The following is a 16,673-nucleotide window of genomic DNA, read 5'->3' on the forward strand; positions in this document are numbered from 1 at the left end:
CAGCGAGACATAAAAATGGCGGATTGCTCGAAGTGTTGGGCTGGAAGTAAATGTCCTTATTTGGCAGTTCCGCTGCAAATACTGTGACGTAATAGTTCAAAAAACGTCATAGATAACAGAAAAATCGGAACAGGTTGAAAAATATGACCAAAACAGAATATAAAGATATCAACGAAGCACCTGAAGAGAATAATTTCAACTTTTCTGTACTTCTAAACACTCCAAATATACAACAAAATGCATTTATAAGGGCTAAAAAAGTGGATTTAGCATGATATGTCCCCTTTAACGCATCACAAACAGAACACAGATCTGATCATTTGCCTCTTTAAAATCGGATGCAGTGATGACCAGCAAAATATTTAAAGGCTATATAAATTGATGATATCAACAATGAATAATTAATAAAAATGGACAAGCCAGTCATAAAGCAGACTTTAAAGTCCTAACCTGTATTTAGAGACCAATACAGATGAGGACCCTATTAGAATTGCACCTTTTATTTTTAATGTTATTTACTGGCACAAATAAAAAAATGCATATTTATGTAAGTGCAACATCAGTTTAATTAAATTTATTCGCTATGCCTGGGGAAACAAAAATGTTGTTCCCATGATACTGAAAGATGTGGCTGGCTCTATACATCTATTTCACACTGATCTAAATTGCTATGTTCTCTGTTTCTATTAAATTGACCATTTCAGAAAGGCCTATATAATGAATTACATTCTGTTTTTGTAAAAAAATAATAATAATAATCGTATTGCTATAGCTGTTGGTTGAACCGGTAAACAAAATAAAACTCAAAATGTTATAGGTAAAGGTCAATTATATGGAGGTAGATTTCAACAGAAAGGATGAAAAAATGTATTGATCACAAAATTTGTTGGCCAACAATGGTCTTGGATTTTATACATTTAGCCTACCTTACGTACATTTTTGACTTCTTGTCACAAAAGAACGAAGGACTCAGACCCAAAGACTCGGAAGGTGAACTGATCATTTCTATTTCCGGTACCGACTGCATTGCCTTAGCCTATTGGGCTGTCACAGGATGAACGAACGACTCAAACCCAAAGACTCAAGAGGTGAACTATTATTGCTGTTTCTGGTACAGAATAGGATGTTGTGCATGTGTGGTCAACACAAATTGAACGAATCACTCTCTAAGACAACTCGTTGTTCTTGTGTCATGTCAAAATGAATGCATTTTTCATGATCGACTTATCACTAATTTGAAGAAAGACCGTGGAAAGAAAGATAGCTAAAAGACATTACAAAAGAGAAAAGGTCAGAGGAATATCACTGGAAAAATAAGGGTTATGATCAGGCAATAATATTAGAAAAGCTTTCCAGCACTAGAGAGACAGAAGCGGGAAGGCCTGAAAACGGTTGTAGAGGTTGTGTTGTCTCTGCTCCATGCGAATAACATGGTTTTGCTATGTTTCACAGAATCAAGATATGGTGTTGTAATGTTAGCTATAGTAACAGGACAGTTTTGAGTGTCATTGTTTTTCTGGAGCTCGTGTGCTCTTGTGTACTGTATGATCATTTTTTGGTTCTTGTCGTTTGTTCATCATCTTCAGCTTCAGCTATGATAAAGAGACATACAATCTTACATAGCATGTTTGTGCATTTTGGGGGCGGAGCAATGAAGGGAGAGGTGTGTTTATTTAGATTGATTCGCTTTTAAAAATTGCCTACTGCACCTTTAAGTACTAGAGGTATAAATGTTGAATGTCTGACTTATTTTGATAACAAGTGTGTGAAAATAAGAACCTCTTTTCCATATTTTGCAAGCTGGGATACAGAGAGAAGAACACAACCCTAAATAATTATTGCAGCCTGCTAAAGCATGATAGCTAATGTTCCTTTAAGTCTTATAAAAACTCAATAAAGAACAACTATTACTTGATAATGTCCTTATTCATTCCAGTTTTAGCTGAATCTCATATGCAAAAATAGAATTTTAATTTTGTTTTTAATTCTCGTTTGTTGAATGTTAGGCATATGTTTTTTAAAACTATTGTAAATAAATGCTTATGAACACTGAATAGCATTTGATTAATTATTAATAAAAGTACATTTTTAAATATATGCTGTTTAAAAAAACATCACTCTTGGTTTCTGACAAAATGTAAAGTTAGTGTTTTGAAAGAATGAAGATGGTTAGCTTTCAGAAAGGCGGTGATGTTTCATCAATGATGCAGGTGATATTATAAAAATTACATTGAACTATGCCATAATAAACATTACTGGTTCAAGACAAATGGATTAAATTGGCTGTAGGCCTGCATTCATTTTCGTTATAATCATTATAGGCTGATCAAAAGCTTTGTTTACTATCTGCTTCATTTGGTGCATATAACAAATACTGGCGGAAAAGAGAATTACAAAGCACATAGAATTATTTCAGTGTTCATTTTAGGATGTTTTATTTTTATCCATATGTAGTGGGATTGCCCTTTAAGGATAGTTGCATGGCCCCTTTAAAAATAGTGCCCAGATTGCCTAAAGTGGGTGGGTACATAAGGTAATCATGTAGCTATATAAACACAGGTGAGATTTGGTTTCTTCATGACCATATGCTGATGTGGCCTGTTGGTGTAGGTCTTGTATCTCCTTCACTCCTCAAGAAAGGTATGTTCTGTTAAATTGGAGGATCAAAGATGGGAGGGAATTATAAATTTAGAATATGGGTGTATGTGGGGATTTCATTTAATTCACTTTTTTGAATAATTTGCTTGTTTGGTATAATTTTAGATTAGTCGGGTGTGTCCAGGCATTGTTAGTGAGCATGTGAGTGTGCACAGGAAAGGTAATTTTATTTTTCCCTTACCCTATTTGTGTGACTTAAATGTGAGGAGTGGGGAGGGAGAAAAGACCAAACAAAAATATTTATTTGTCTTGCAGAAGTTGCCAGCTGCTGCTTTGCTGCTGCTTAAATAGCGTGTCCAGTTTTGGGACGCGGGATTTGCATTTGTGCAGGTGATTGCACGGAATGTCTTCAGTTGCTCGTGCTCGTGCCGCGCTCACGTGGTTACATTGAACACATGAGCTAGCATCGTCAGTTCGCTATTACCTATACCACGCCCGCGTGGTTTCATTGAACGTCTTCAGCCGTTATTCCCATTACAACTCTCGCGATTGCATTGAAGATCCTCGTCTGCACAACCATAGATATGTGCACAACGCTCACGTTGTAACGCGCTGTACATCCGTGGCCTTGTTTCTGGCGCCACCTGGTTTTCGCTGGTGAAAGTACAGTGCGTTGTATCAATGCATTGTCTGTGTATTTCGTGTAAGTGTGTGTGTGTAATGTTTAATTGAAATTGTTGTTCCTTTTGGTGTGCTTCCTTTTTTTATTGTATTATTGTTATGAGTTTTGTTATTGGGTTTTGATTATTACCAAACTTATTTAATTTGTTTATTTTGTTTGTATGTATCAGTTTTTTTCTTGCTCTACATTGATACTGCTTGAATGCAGATCTATTAATTTTGGTTTATTTGATTGGTGTTGAGTGGGTTTAAATTATTTGATTTCTGGTTTGGTTGGTTTGAAGTGCTTGTGATTTGTATTTAGTTTTGGTTTAGTTTGAGCAGCAAAATGTTTTAGCAAGGAAAGAAACCACCTTGTTCAATTTGTATTTTTTTTTTTTTTTTGTGAAATCTTATTTTTGTTTTGTGTGCTTGACCAGCGTATGGCCCCCCCTGCAAATTGACCAGAACGAAGCCCATTGGGCTGACTTATTAAAGTGTCTTTTTATCATGAATGTTGAGCTCAGCTGTTTTAGTGTTTAATTGATAAATAAAATTATAGACTGTGTTATTGTCTCTGCTTGTCCTTTTCATTTATTTGAAAGCCTGTTATTGAGGAGGCTTGAAAATTTGGTGTCTTATTAGTGAGCTGATACTCTCATTCGGTCACACATAGTATACTAGCATACTGTAGATCAACAGTGTATTATACAGGAAGCTGCCAAACATTTCAGTGGTTACTTGCATAACCCTTTCGCGCTGTGGATGATGCATACGGTGTGTAAGAACGTACTCGGTTACCTAACGTAACCTCGGTTCTCTCTAGAAGAGGGAACGAGTATTGCGTAAGTTGCTTACGCTACGGGTAAAGTAATCTTTTCTCGAGATCTGAAGCCAAAAATTATCCTTAATTTTGAATTTATTGTCAAAGCAGTGCGGCAGCCAGCAGACCATAGCAGGCTGTATAAGCGTGCTCATTGGCTGACCTGCGGCAAATGCAGCAGCCTATCGGTGAGCCCTGCGTGACGTCACGCCCAATGAGCGTCATAGCCCGCCAGAATGGGTGTGGCTAGCGTGTATAAAGGAAGGGCTCACAGGCTGGAAATCTGGTTTTCATAGACTGAAGCGAATAAGCTCGTGGCACGACACGGCAGGTTACGCAATACTCGTTCCCTCTTCTAGAGAGAACCGAGGTTACGTTAGGTAACCGAGTACGTTCTCTTACGAGAGGTTCTCTCGTATTGCATAAGTTGCTTACACTACGGGAACCCCTTGTCAACGCCGTGCGCGCCGAGCATCCATTGCATGAGTCCCAGGGGAGCCCGGGGAGCACAACATGCGGGAACAGGCGGCCAGCAACGCGGGCCAGCACATGTAATAAGCACTTCATAGGAATACAGAGCGGCTCTGCCGGTCTATGTATAACGTGCGGGGAAAGGCGGCCAGCAGCGCGGGCCAGCACAGTACATAAGGACATCATAGGGAGAGTAAAGAGCGGCTCCGCCGGTCTATGTATAGAGAGTATCAACCCTTAGCGCAGCTGTGTGGAGAATAGGTGGCCAGCAACGCGAGCCAGCACAAGTGCACAGGCGCATAGCGGGGAAAATACAGAGCGGCTCCGCCGGTCTGTGTATAGAGAATCTCACCCCTTAGTGCAGCTCACCAGAAGAGCTAGCAGTACATGAGAGTAGTCTGCACATGAACAAATAGGCAGAACGTACGTATCACTCATACTGATAAAAGTTTAGCCTGCAAGGCGGGAACTTCCAGGTTATAAAATCTCACGAATGTAGAGGGGGAGGCCCAGCCTGCCGCCATACAAATGTCGTGAATAGAAACCCCGCTGGACCAAGCCCACGATGAGGCCATGCCTCTAATGGCGCTTTTCCACTGCATGGTACGGTACGGCTCGGTTCGGTACGGCACGCTTTGGCGCTTTTCCACTGCATGGTACGGTACGGCTCGGTTCGGTACGGCACGCTTATGGCGCATTTCCACTGCATGGTACGGTACGGTACGGCTCGCTTCGGCTCGCTTTAAATGGTACCACCTCTGTTGAGGTTCCAAGCGTACCGTACCGGTACTAAAATGTGACGTGAAAACACTGAAGATCACTGATTGGTCAGACAGAATCGTCACTATCAGTGTCATTGTATTTGCGACACGAGACCATGCACGAGACAAACCCGCTAGATTTAAATAGCCAGTAGACAACAGCCAACGCTGTAGTGTCTTGCAGTTAAAAAGTTTCTTGTAAACTGTTTCTTGCAGTCAGGGGCGGCGCCGGATAATTTTTAACGCATGTGCTGAGGGCACACACACACACATATGTGTGTATATATATATATATATATATAATTAATAAATGAGAAAAAATTGGCCACAAAATATTTAATATTCAATTATTTTAATGATCACAATTAAAGTTTTAATTTTATTAAATTGTACAAGCGCAAAATTCAGCATTCAATCAAATATTCAAAAAGACTTAATAATAATGTTTTTTCTCTCTATAGGTGCGTTTACTACGAATATGGCGATCGTCAACTTCATCTTTGCCAGACACTGACAGAAAACACTATTTTATAAATAAAAATCAGTGCACGCGTCCCCGGATTTACAAACGCACATCTTGCTTGTTGCACGCACATTATGTCGAAATAACGAGATATTATGTTGAAATAACATTATTATTATTAAGTCTTTTTGAATATTTGATTGAATGCTGAATTTTGCGCTTGTTCAATTTAATAAAATTAGGCCTATATATAGCCTACTATTAATAAATGAGCAAAAATTGGCCACAAATTATTTAATATTCAATTATTTTAATGATCACAATTAAAGTTTTAATTTTATTAAAACGCGTGCACTGATTTTTATTTATAAAATAGTGTTTTCTGTCAGTGTCTGTGCATGGCAAAGATGAAGTTGACGATCGCCATATTCGTAGTAAACGCGCCTATAGAGAGAAATGCACATAATGGATTACATAAGAGAGTAGCCTATTTCTTTTTGTTTTGAATTATTTCGTTTAAAGACATTTCAAGCTTTGTGTATTTGAGGATGAGATGCGCTCCAGTTAACGTGACCGCTCGGGCGCCTCAATGGTTAAATTGTCTATTTTGCATCTTATTCAATCCAGGCAATTGTTTGATGAAAAAATTATTAAAATTAAGATACAATTTATACAAAACGAAATTCACTTTAAAGAAAACAAAGTGAACAAAACTTAATGAAGTGGTCAAAATTATGTCTGACTCGCTCCATGTCTCTCTACTCGTCTCGTGCTGTTCACTTTTCATAATCAACATATGCAGATGGAAAAAAATAACTTAACATTAAATGCGCTTTTTTAATGGCAGTAGTTTAAAACAGTAGGCTACATTAGGCCTAGACTCTCTATTTGTAAAGATTGCTGCACATTCATTTAATTCTGAATTTTGCACACACAAGTTGAAAGGCATTTGTTCAAATCAAGTTCACGGATAATTGTGCGTGCATTTATTAATCATTATGATACTAAAATCATAAAGTAGGCTATGCTATGTACAAAAAATCAGATGAGCCCAGAATATGAACGCAACGTTTAATTACACGTTAAGAATTTTCCTTCCATATAGTAAACCATTATAAGAACGTTTAATTTAATTTAAAAACATCCACAACATGCCGAGAATCAAGAGCACCATCCCCTGTGTTGTGCGTTTGAAATGTGGCGCGTTTACGATGATGTCATGGCAGTAGAGGCGGCAACTATAACGATCAGTCCCACCCATTTTGAAGCGGTACTAACTGCAATGGAAAAGCAACCGAGCTAAAGCGAACCGAACCGTGCCGTACCGAGTCGAGTCGTACCACGCAGTGGAAAAGCGAAGCGAGCCGAACCGTTCCGTGCCGAGTCGAACCGTACCGAGCCGAACCGTGCCGTACCATGCAGTGGAAAAGCGCCATAATGGAGTGGGCTCTAATGCCCATAGGGCACTGCAGGTGTTTGGACGCATAAGCTGCTGCGATAGCGTCCACTATCCATCTGGACAGGCTATGTTTCGAGGCGGCGAGACCCTAGGTGCGCCCACCAAACGAAACAAAGAGCTGCTCAGAACGCCTGAAGGCGGCGGAGCGTGTGATGTAAGCTCTCAGTGCCCTGACGGGGCATAGGAGGTTATCACTGTCCTCGCTATCGGATGCTGGCAGAGCCGATAGGGAGATGATCTGCGCCCTAAAGGGAGTGCCAATCGCCTTGGGGACGTAAACGTGTCTCGGTTTGAGGATGACTTCAGAGTCATTTGGTCCAAACTCGAGACATGTGGGGCTAACGGATAGCACGTGTAGATAATGACAGAGCTATAATGACAATAACAGAGCTATCAGAAAAACTGTTTTGAGCAAGAGGTATTTCAGATCCACGGATTCTAACGGTTCAAAGGGAAACGCTTTCAGGGCCTCTAGGACCAGAGAAAGATCCCAAATAGGTACCGAAGGTGGCCGCGGGGGGCTCATCCTCCTGGCTCCTCTAAGGAAGCGGATGATGAGCTCGTTGCTTCCTATCGCACGGCTGCGCGTTGTCTCCGCGAACGCTGCAATAGCCGCGACATACACTTTGAGCGTGGAAGGGGACCTGCACTTGTCCAACAGCTCTTGCAGGAAGGAGAGCACCCACGAAACCCCACACGTGCGTGGATCCAGGCTCTTAGTAGCGCACCATTTGGAGAACACTGACCATTTAGACGCGTAGAGTCTTCTCGTAGAAGGAGCTCTAGACTGCGTGATCGTGTTCACGACCCCTTCTGGCAGATCAGCGGGTATCCGTTGATTATCCACACATGCAGAGACCAGCGCTCTGGATGGGGATGCCAAATTGATCCACCGGCTTGAGAGAGAAGATCTCTCCTCACCTGGATCGGCCATGGGGCTACGTGCGACAGCCTCACCAGTTCTGGGAACCAGGTTTGGTTCTCCCATCGTGGGGCTATGAGGAGCACTGAGTGGCGCGTTTCCCTGATCTTCTTGATTACCTGTGGTAGCAGTGAGATCGGAGGGAAAGCATACAGCGGGCGGCTGGGCCAGGTTTGGGCCAGCGCGTCCTCGCTCTTCGAGAGGAATCTCGGGCAATGAGCGTTGTCTTTTGACGCAAAAAGGTCGACTTCCGCTCTGCCGAAAAAGCGCCACAGTGACTGGACTGTCTGAGGGTGCAGAGACCATTCTCCCAGGGGAATGTTGTCTCTGGACAGTCTGTCTGGGCCGACATTCATGTAGCCCGGTACGTGCGCGGCTCTCAGCGAGCGTAACAAGTGGTGAGCCCACACAAGAAGGCGTTCTGTCAGTTGCAGAGATTCCTGGAACTGACACCGCCCTGGTGGTTCACGTAGGACACCACGGACATGTTGTCCGAACGGACTAGAACATGGTGGCCCCATATGTGTGGGAGGAAACGTTTGAGCGCGTTCTCGACCGCTATCATCTCCATACAGTTTATATGGAGGCATTTCTCCTGGTCTGACCACAGGCCAAAGACCGGTCTCCCCTCGAAAAGAGCGCCCCAACCTAAGTTGGAGGCGTCCGTCGAGATAACTTTTCGGTGCGAGATGGCTCCCATTGTCACTCCCCGCTGGTACCAGTCGGCCGCTAACCAGGGTCTCAGTGCTGAAGCGCAGCTCTGAGTCACTCTGATTCGTATGCCACCGGACGCCCACTCGCCCAGGCTCGGTGAGGCACTCGAGCGTTCAACCAGCGTTGCAGCGGGCGCATACGCAGTAGACCCAGCTGAAGTACTACTGCAGCTGATGCCATACAGCCCAGCATCCTCTGAAATGTTTTAGAGGTGCGGCGCTGCACATCTGGAAAGACGCGGCCAGGCGTTGACCACGGCGCGCGCGCTGTGTCGACAGCCGAGCCGTCATTGCCACAGAGTCCAGTTCTAAACCCAGAAAAGAGGCTGACTGACTGGGCAGTAATGAGCTCTTGGTCCAGTAGACCATGAGACCCAGGCTTTCCAGATGGCTGAGAAGCACTGTCCTGTGAGATATAAGTTCCATCTCTGACTGCACTAAAATCAGCCAGTCGTCCAAATAGTACAAAATCCGCATACCCTGACTTCTCAGGGGAGCGAGAGCCGCGTCCATGCACTTCGTGAATGTACAGGGTTCTAAAGACAGGCCGAACGGGAGGACGGGTGTATTGATATACCTGACCGTCTAGGGGGCGAATCTCAAGAATGGCCTGTGACGGGGTATAATCTGGATCTGAAAGTATGCATCTTTCAGATCGAGAGAAATAAACCAGTCCCTCGGGCGAATTTGCGCGAGGATTTGTCTGGTCGTGAGCATTTTGAACGGTCGCCTCATGAGAGCTTTGTTCAAATATCTCAGATCTAAGATAGGTCTGAGAGCTCCGTCCTTCTTGGACACGAGGAAGTAACGGCTGTAAAAGCCTGACTCGCTCAGAGAAGGATGTACCGGTTCTAATGCCCCCTTGCACAGCAGCTTTGCTATTTCTGCACGAAGTAGGTGTGCTACTTCCAAATTCACTCTCGTCCCGGTCCGTGCTCGAAAGCACGGGGAACGGCGAGCGAACTGTAGTAATAGCCCTGCTTACAGTATTCAGCACCCATTCTGACACGCCCGGAATCGCTTCCCATGCTTTTGCATGTATAGCTAGGGGTAGAATGGCCTCTGGGTTCCGATCACCGCACTGCGTGGGGTCGAGAACCTGTATCAGAGGTATCGGTGCGGCGCGCGCGCTCTCGATGCCTGAATACGGCGGCTCGCTGATAGCGATAGGTTTACACTCAATAACTCGATCACTTTGGACGGAGAACATTCTGTGGTGAGAAAAGCGGTACGCGTGAGCGGCGCCGGAGATACAGTGTTTATCAGTAAGTGTGAGCGCTCGCGTGCGGGCACAGGGCTTACGTTCACAACACGGCCGGTATGTGGCATTAAGGTTCCGTCCCCTGGGATAAAAGTGTAGCAGAGCGGGCAGTGAGTAGGTGTGGGCACTGTTTTGTGGGCACATTTCCTACATTTAACACTCGAGCGGCATATGCCAGCTCTAGAGTGGGCTCTGCATGAGTAAATGACACCGGGGGAACCGTGCTTGTGTGTAGGGGTGAACGCTGGGAAGCGGGCACATTTTCTACACTCAAGAAACCATCGGCGCGAGCCGGATAACCAGAATTGTACTCTTATGAGATTTCTCTGGGGTGCCGTAAAGACGGTGTTTGTGTGCAAGCGAGCGGGTTGTGCAACGCGCTCGTTGGCTGCAAAATATACATCTGCAGTCGCCTTTTTAAGGGGACTGACAGAGCGAAAGCTTTGACGGCATAATTTTATCTGCCGGCAGACCAGGGATTCGAACACGGGTCTCTGGCACAGAAGCCTAAGATTCCGCCACTGAGCTACCAGGGGAAACACATAAGCGTTCAGTTAGCGCGAGCATATAAGAGAGCGTCAACATTAGGGTGCAGGCGAGCGGGTTGTGCAACGCGCTCGTTGGCTGCAAAATACACATCTGCAGTTGCCTTTTTAAGGGGACTGACAGAGCGAAAGCTTTGATGGCATAATTCTGTCTGCCGGCAGACCCGGGATTCGAACACGGGTCTCTGGCGCGAACAGCCTAAGATTCCGCCACCGAGGGGAACACATAAGCTTTCATTTAGCGCGAGCATATAAGAGAGCGTCAACATTAGGGTGCAGGCGAGCGGGTTGTACAACGCGCTCGTTGGCTGTAAAATACACATATGCAGTTGGCTTTTTAAGGGGACTGACAGAGCGAAAGCTTCGACGGCATAATTCTGTCTGCCGGCAGACCTGGGATTCGAACACGGGTCTCTGGCGCGAAAAACCTAAGATTTCGTCACTGAGCTACAGGGGGAAACATGAAGGCTTTCAATTAGAGCGAGCATATAAGAGAGCGTCAACATGTCTTGTGACGTCGTCTGTTTGCAGGCGTGCATGTATTATAACAGGCTCGTTTACTGCAATATTAGTATTTCCAGCCGCCTGAACTTAGAGGGGACTGAGAAATGTGTGAGAATTGGAGGTTGGTCCGGCCTCGGCGGGACTAAAACACTCTTTCTTCCTCCTTTCGCCGGTGAGTGAGGCACGCGGGGTGCTGTACATTGCTCGTGACCGTCCGCTCTGACATCCCTTGAGAACGGCGCAGTTTGCGCGGCTCGGACAAAGGGAAAGAGAGCGGGAAGATGTGTAATAGGCGAATAGCCAGAGAGCGTCATCATGTCTTGTGACGGCGTATGTTTGCAGGCGTGCATGTATTATAACAGGCTCGTTTACTGCATTATTGATATTTCCAGTCACCTGAACTTAGGAGGGGACTGAGAAATGTGTGACGCGCGCGAACGGGGCGGGGTAGCTTTCTTGTAACGTAAAGGAAGCTAGCCCGTGACCGTCCACTTCTGACATCCCTTGTGAGCGGCGCCGTTTGCGCGGCTCGAACAGAGGGGGAGAGCGCGGGAAGAGGGGCGTGCGAGGAGAGGGGGGTAGCTTTCCTGTAACGTAAGGGAAGCTAGCCCGTGACCATCCGCTTTCTGACATCCCTTATGAGCGGCGCCGTTTGCGCGGCTCAAACAGAGGGGGAGCGCGAGGAAGCTAGCTCAGACTGTCCGCTTCTGCCATCCCTTGTGAATGGCGCAGTTTGCGCGGCTCGAACAGAGGGAGAGAGAGAGCGGGGAGAGAGGTGCGATGCATTTGAAACAACGCCTCGTAGGAAATTTCTCTTTTAGACAGAATGTGTGTCGCAGCGACGAACACACACAGCAGAAAAAGGATATGACGCCGGATAGCGTAGCAGGCACGGCAGGCTGAAGGCAGTGAAGACGACCGGCTTCTCCAGGCGCTGTCCTAAGCTTGCTGGTCACTGAATTCAACGGCGGCGGCTTCTCTCAGAGTCCAGCGATGCGTAGAGCTTCGCTGAAGTGATGAAAATGTCCAGATTCAGATTTCCAGCCTGTGGGCCCTTCCTTTATACACGCTAGCCACACCCATTCTGGCGGGCTATAACACGTGAAGGGCGCGAAGTCACGCAGGGCTCAACCAATAGGCTGCTGCAGTTGCCGCAGGTCAGCCAATGAGCACGCTTATACAGCCTGCTATGGTCTGCTGGCTGCCGCACTGCGTTGACAATAAATACAAAATTAAGGATAATTTTTGGCTTCAGATCTTGAGAAAAGATGACTTTACCCGTAGCGTAAGCAACTTACGCAACACGAGAGAACCTCTCGTAAGAGAACCAGGAAGACATTACCTCTTTTTTTGTCGGATACCAAGTAGCCTATTATCCAGCTATCAATGATACATATAATACCGATAGTCTCTCTTTTACTTAAATCTCTTTTGATTTGATTTTTGATTTAAGTTTTTGCGATTTCTGGGAATAAAACAGGTAATTATAAACATTTAAGTAAGATTATATTTGAAAACTGTCATTTTAACAGACAGACTGTTTTTTAAAGCATTTAGGCTATTAGCAATCACAGATAATTACCTATCTTTTAGCAACTTTTAATTTGAAGATAACAAAAATCATACAAACCACATTTCCAATCGTGGCTATTTGATGGGCTACTCTTTCTATACATTGATTTCAAATATCAACAGTGTTTTTCAGAAATCGCTTACTGCACCATTAAGTAGTGATATAAATGTTGAAAGTCTGATTTATTTTGATAACAAGTGTGTTAAACTAAGAAACTCTTTTCCATATTGTTTGCAAGCTGGGATACAGAGAGAAGAACACAACCCCAAATAATTGTTAAATAATAAAATACATTACTCTTTTAGACCAAATGTTAGACAAAAGTTAGTGTTTTGAAAGAATGAAGATGGTTAGCTTTCAGAAAGGTGGTGGTGTTTCATCACTAATGAAGGTGATATTATAAAAATGACATTGAATTATTAAACATTTCTGGGTCAAGACAAATGATAATTTTCATTATAGGTTATATATATATATATATATATATATATATATATAGCCTATATATATATATATATATATATATAATATGTTCAAAATCTAGTTTGTTTTTCTGCTTCATTTGGTGGTGGTGGTGGTGGTGGTGGTGGTGGTGGTGGGGGGGGGGATTATATAGAATAATTCTAATAACATAGAATTATTATTATATCAATTCATTTTAGGATGTTTTTTTATTCTTATTTTATTACTATTCTTATTTTTTTATTCATAATACTATCATACTGTAGCATGATCGACAGACGACAGTGTATTATAGCCTACAGGAAGCTTCAAACTGAAAATAAACGGGAAGCTGCCAAACGTTTCAGTGGTTAGGCTACTTACGTAACGCTTTCGCGCGGTGGATTATGCATAAAACCAGGAAGACCTGGCCACTTACCGCTTTTTTTTTTTATCTTTTTTACCAAATCTACTGATTTGATTTTTTGTTTTTGCGATTTCTTGGAATACTAAAACAGGTAATTATAACCATTTAAGTAAGATCAGGCTAAATTTGAAAGCAATAGGTTACTGTCGTAACCCCGGTTCTCTGAAACATCGAGTGGAGAGATCCACCTATGGGAAGGGCATCCGGTACCTGACCTCTGTAGAAGCATCCAATTGCACCAAGTCTGGTTAACAGACAGAAGCGCGCAGCCAATGCCCGGTAAGGCCACACCCCCTTACCTAAGGCATATATACCCCAATGCGCGCTCATGTACCTCAGTAAGTATATTCGCTTCTCGTGCAGCAAGCGGGGCAAAGCTGGTGGATCTCTCCACTCGATGTTTCAGAGAACCGGGGTTACGACAGTAACCTATTGTTCTCTTTCATCATCTCGTTTCGAGATCCACCTATGGGAGACCTGGACAGCTCCCCGATTGCCCAATACACCTACAGTGAAATTCTGCAACCAGAGAAGGACGGTCACCTCCGAGAGGTGGTGCCTGACACGTCCTAAAAGAAAAACATGACCCTGCCAGCATAACGCCACGCTGACTGCAGTGGACAAGCAGAGCATGCACCATGCATGAGACACATACATGAAATTAGCCCCCCATTACCAATGCACATAGCTAAACCCAAGAAGGAATGCAAGTGTTTGGTGACTGGAATGAACATGACTGGCCCGCCCGTTCACTCCTTGTTGGATACCCAACGGAGCTTGAGGGAAAGGGTTAAGAGGACCCTACCCCTAGGACCGAGTGTGCCACCGAGGTTCTAGTGACATCTAACTGGTAGTAACGCACGAAGGTATGAGGAGAGGCCCAGCTGGCAGCGGAGCAGACGTCCTGCAGTGACACTCCCCTGAACAAAGCCCAAGAGGTGGCTAAGCCTCTTGTGGAATGAGCTCTGATGCCCTCTGGGGGCTGCACTCCCTTCGCTTCATACGCCATAGTTATCGCCTCCACAAGCCAATGTGAGAGGCGTTGCTTCGAAATGGGACTCCCCCTGTGCGGAGGAGCCCATGAAACAAAGAGCTGGTCGCTCTTACGGAAAGCACTGGTCCTGGTCATATATGCTCGCAGAGCACGGACGGGACACAGAGCATTCAGCCTCTGATCCTCCGGGGAAGCGAAGGGTGGAGGGTGAAAAGCGGACAGCTCCAAAACCTCCGACGTGAACGCAGGGAAGCATTTCGGCATGAAGGCCGGGTTAGGCTTAAGAGAAACCTTATCTCCACTTAGGGAGAATTTAGCGCACGAGGAATGAACCGAGAGTGCGTGTAGCTCACTGACCCGTTTAGCAGATGCCAAGGCCAAGAGCAAAGCTGTCTTGAGGGACAGCAGCTTAAGGGAGATACTCCCCAGCGGCTCAAAGGGATGTAGAGACAGCGCTTCCAGCACCATGGAGAGGTCCCACTCCGGAACAAATCTCCTGGTGACCGGTAAAGAGCGGCGTGCACCCTTCATAAACCTGCGGATTAGAGGGTGCTGCCCAACCGACGAGCCCTCAAAACCCACATGGCAGGCTGAAATCGCAGCCAGATAGACCTTAATAGTGGAAAAGGACCTGCCCTTCTCCATGAGGTCCTGCAGGAAACACAAAATATCGGGCACCGAGCACTGATAAGATGTGAAACCACGCCCATCACACCACCCCTCGAACACTTGCCACTTACCACCATACAGGGATCGCGTGGACGCGGCCCTGGCATTCTGGATTGTGGCAATTACACGCGGCGGGAGCCCCAGTGCATTTAGGTTCGTCCTCTCACGGGCCAGGCCCAGAGAGCCACCCTGTCCGGGTGGGGGTGGTAAATCTCCCCGTTGGCTTGGGACAACAGGTCCGTGCGAGGGGGGAGGCGCCATGGCTCGGCGTATAACAGAGGGATTATCTCTGCCAGCCACGGGGCTTTGGGCCACCTGGGTGCTATCAGAATAAGAGACAGGCCATGCTCCCTCACCCTGGCCAGTGTAGGAATTATAAGGCACAGGGGAGGAAAAGCATACAGCAGCACTTTGGGCCATGGGTGGGCCAGTGCGTCCGCCCCGAGGGGCGCGTCCACGTCCTTTAGCGAGAAGAACATAGGACAATGGTGGTTTTCGCGCGAGGCGAATAGATCTACGGCTGCCTGTCCGAATCTCGCCCATAAAATCTCCACTATCTGCGGGTGAAGACGCCAATCCCCGTAGATTGGGTTTCCCCTCGATAGCAGATCCGCGCCTCTGTTCAGAATGCCCGGAACATGAGTCGCGCGTAATGACAGAAACACCCGTCTGCTCCACACCAAAAGCTTGTACGCTAGAGCGTGGAGTTTCGACGAGCGCATGCCGCCCTGACGGTTGATATAAGCCACTGCCGTGGTATTGTCGCACCGTACTAGAACGTGATGTCCCTGCAGGCGAGGCAGAAAATGATTTAGAGCTTTCCAGATGGTCAGAAGCTCTAAATAATTTATGTGCGCTGAACGTAGTCTGCTCGGCCACAGACCGTTCACCGTTCTGCCTTCCTGGGTGGCTCCCCAGCCTGTTAAGGACGCATCTGTCGTCACAACTTTACGCATCGTAACCGTCCCGAGGGGGGTTCCCCGTGCGTAAAAGTCCTCGCTCTCCCAATGACGCAGGGCCGCCGAGCAGGCGCGCGTCACCGTAACTGAGCGGCAGAGATCGTGAATCGGGCTGAAATGTAGTGACAAAACCCATTTCGTGAACGCTCTCATTCTCAGTAGACCCAATGGCACCACCTGGATAGATGAAGCCATGAGACCCTGCAGCCTGAGACATGTACGGTATTGTACTCTCGCCCCTTCTCTGAAACGAGACAGACAGTCCATCAGAGAGCGAACGCGCTCTTGAGAGAGACGCGCTCGCATGGAGACTGAGCTCAATTCCAAGCCCAGGAAAATGACATTCTGACTGGGAGTCAGATTGCTCTTCCTCATATTCACATTGAAACCGAGGGATGTGATGTGCGCGAGTACCCGGGTGGTGTCCCGC

The 16,673-nt window shown here is 45.8% G+C and overlaps 1 protein-coding gene and 1 long non-coding RNA gene across 3 annotated transcripts in view; both read left to right on the plus strand.

Moving 5' to 3' along the window:
- LOC311287139 (uncharacterized protein) overlaps positions 1 to 16,673 on the plus strand; it is a 45,691-nt gene that overhangs the window by 12,559 nt on the left and 16,459 nt on the right. The window contains exon 1 of one of the 2 annotated variants that reach the window (XM_084403764.1): positions 13,594 to 13,712. The exons of the other annotated variant lie outside the window; for it this stretch is intronic. The gene's annotated coding sequence lies outside the window, so the exon portion shown is untranslated. Of the gene's footprint in view, positions 1 to 13,593; positions 13,713 to 16,673 lie in introns of those variants that run through there. 2 annotated transcript variants of the gene reach the window in all.
- Positions 2,578 to 4,009, plus strand: LOC311288644. The gene is made up of 3 exons (XR_014626965.1): positions 2,578 to 2,640; positions 2,764 to 2,818; positions 2,914 to 4,009. It is a non-coding gene; the product is annotated as an uncharacterized lncRNA (long non-coding RNA).

This window comes from Rutilus rutilus (genome assembly GCF_951802725.1).
Source record: "Rutilus rutilus genome assembly, chromosome: 3".
Lineage (NCBI taxonomy): Eukaryota > Metazoa > Chordata > Actinopteri > Cypriniformes > Leuciscidae > Rutilus > Rutilus rutilus.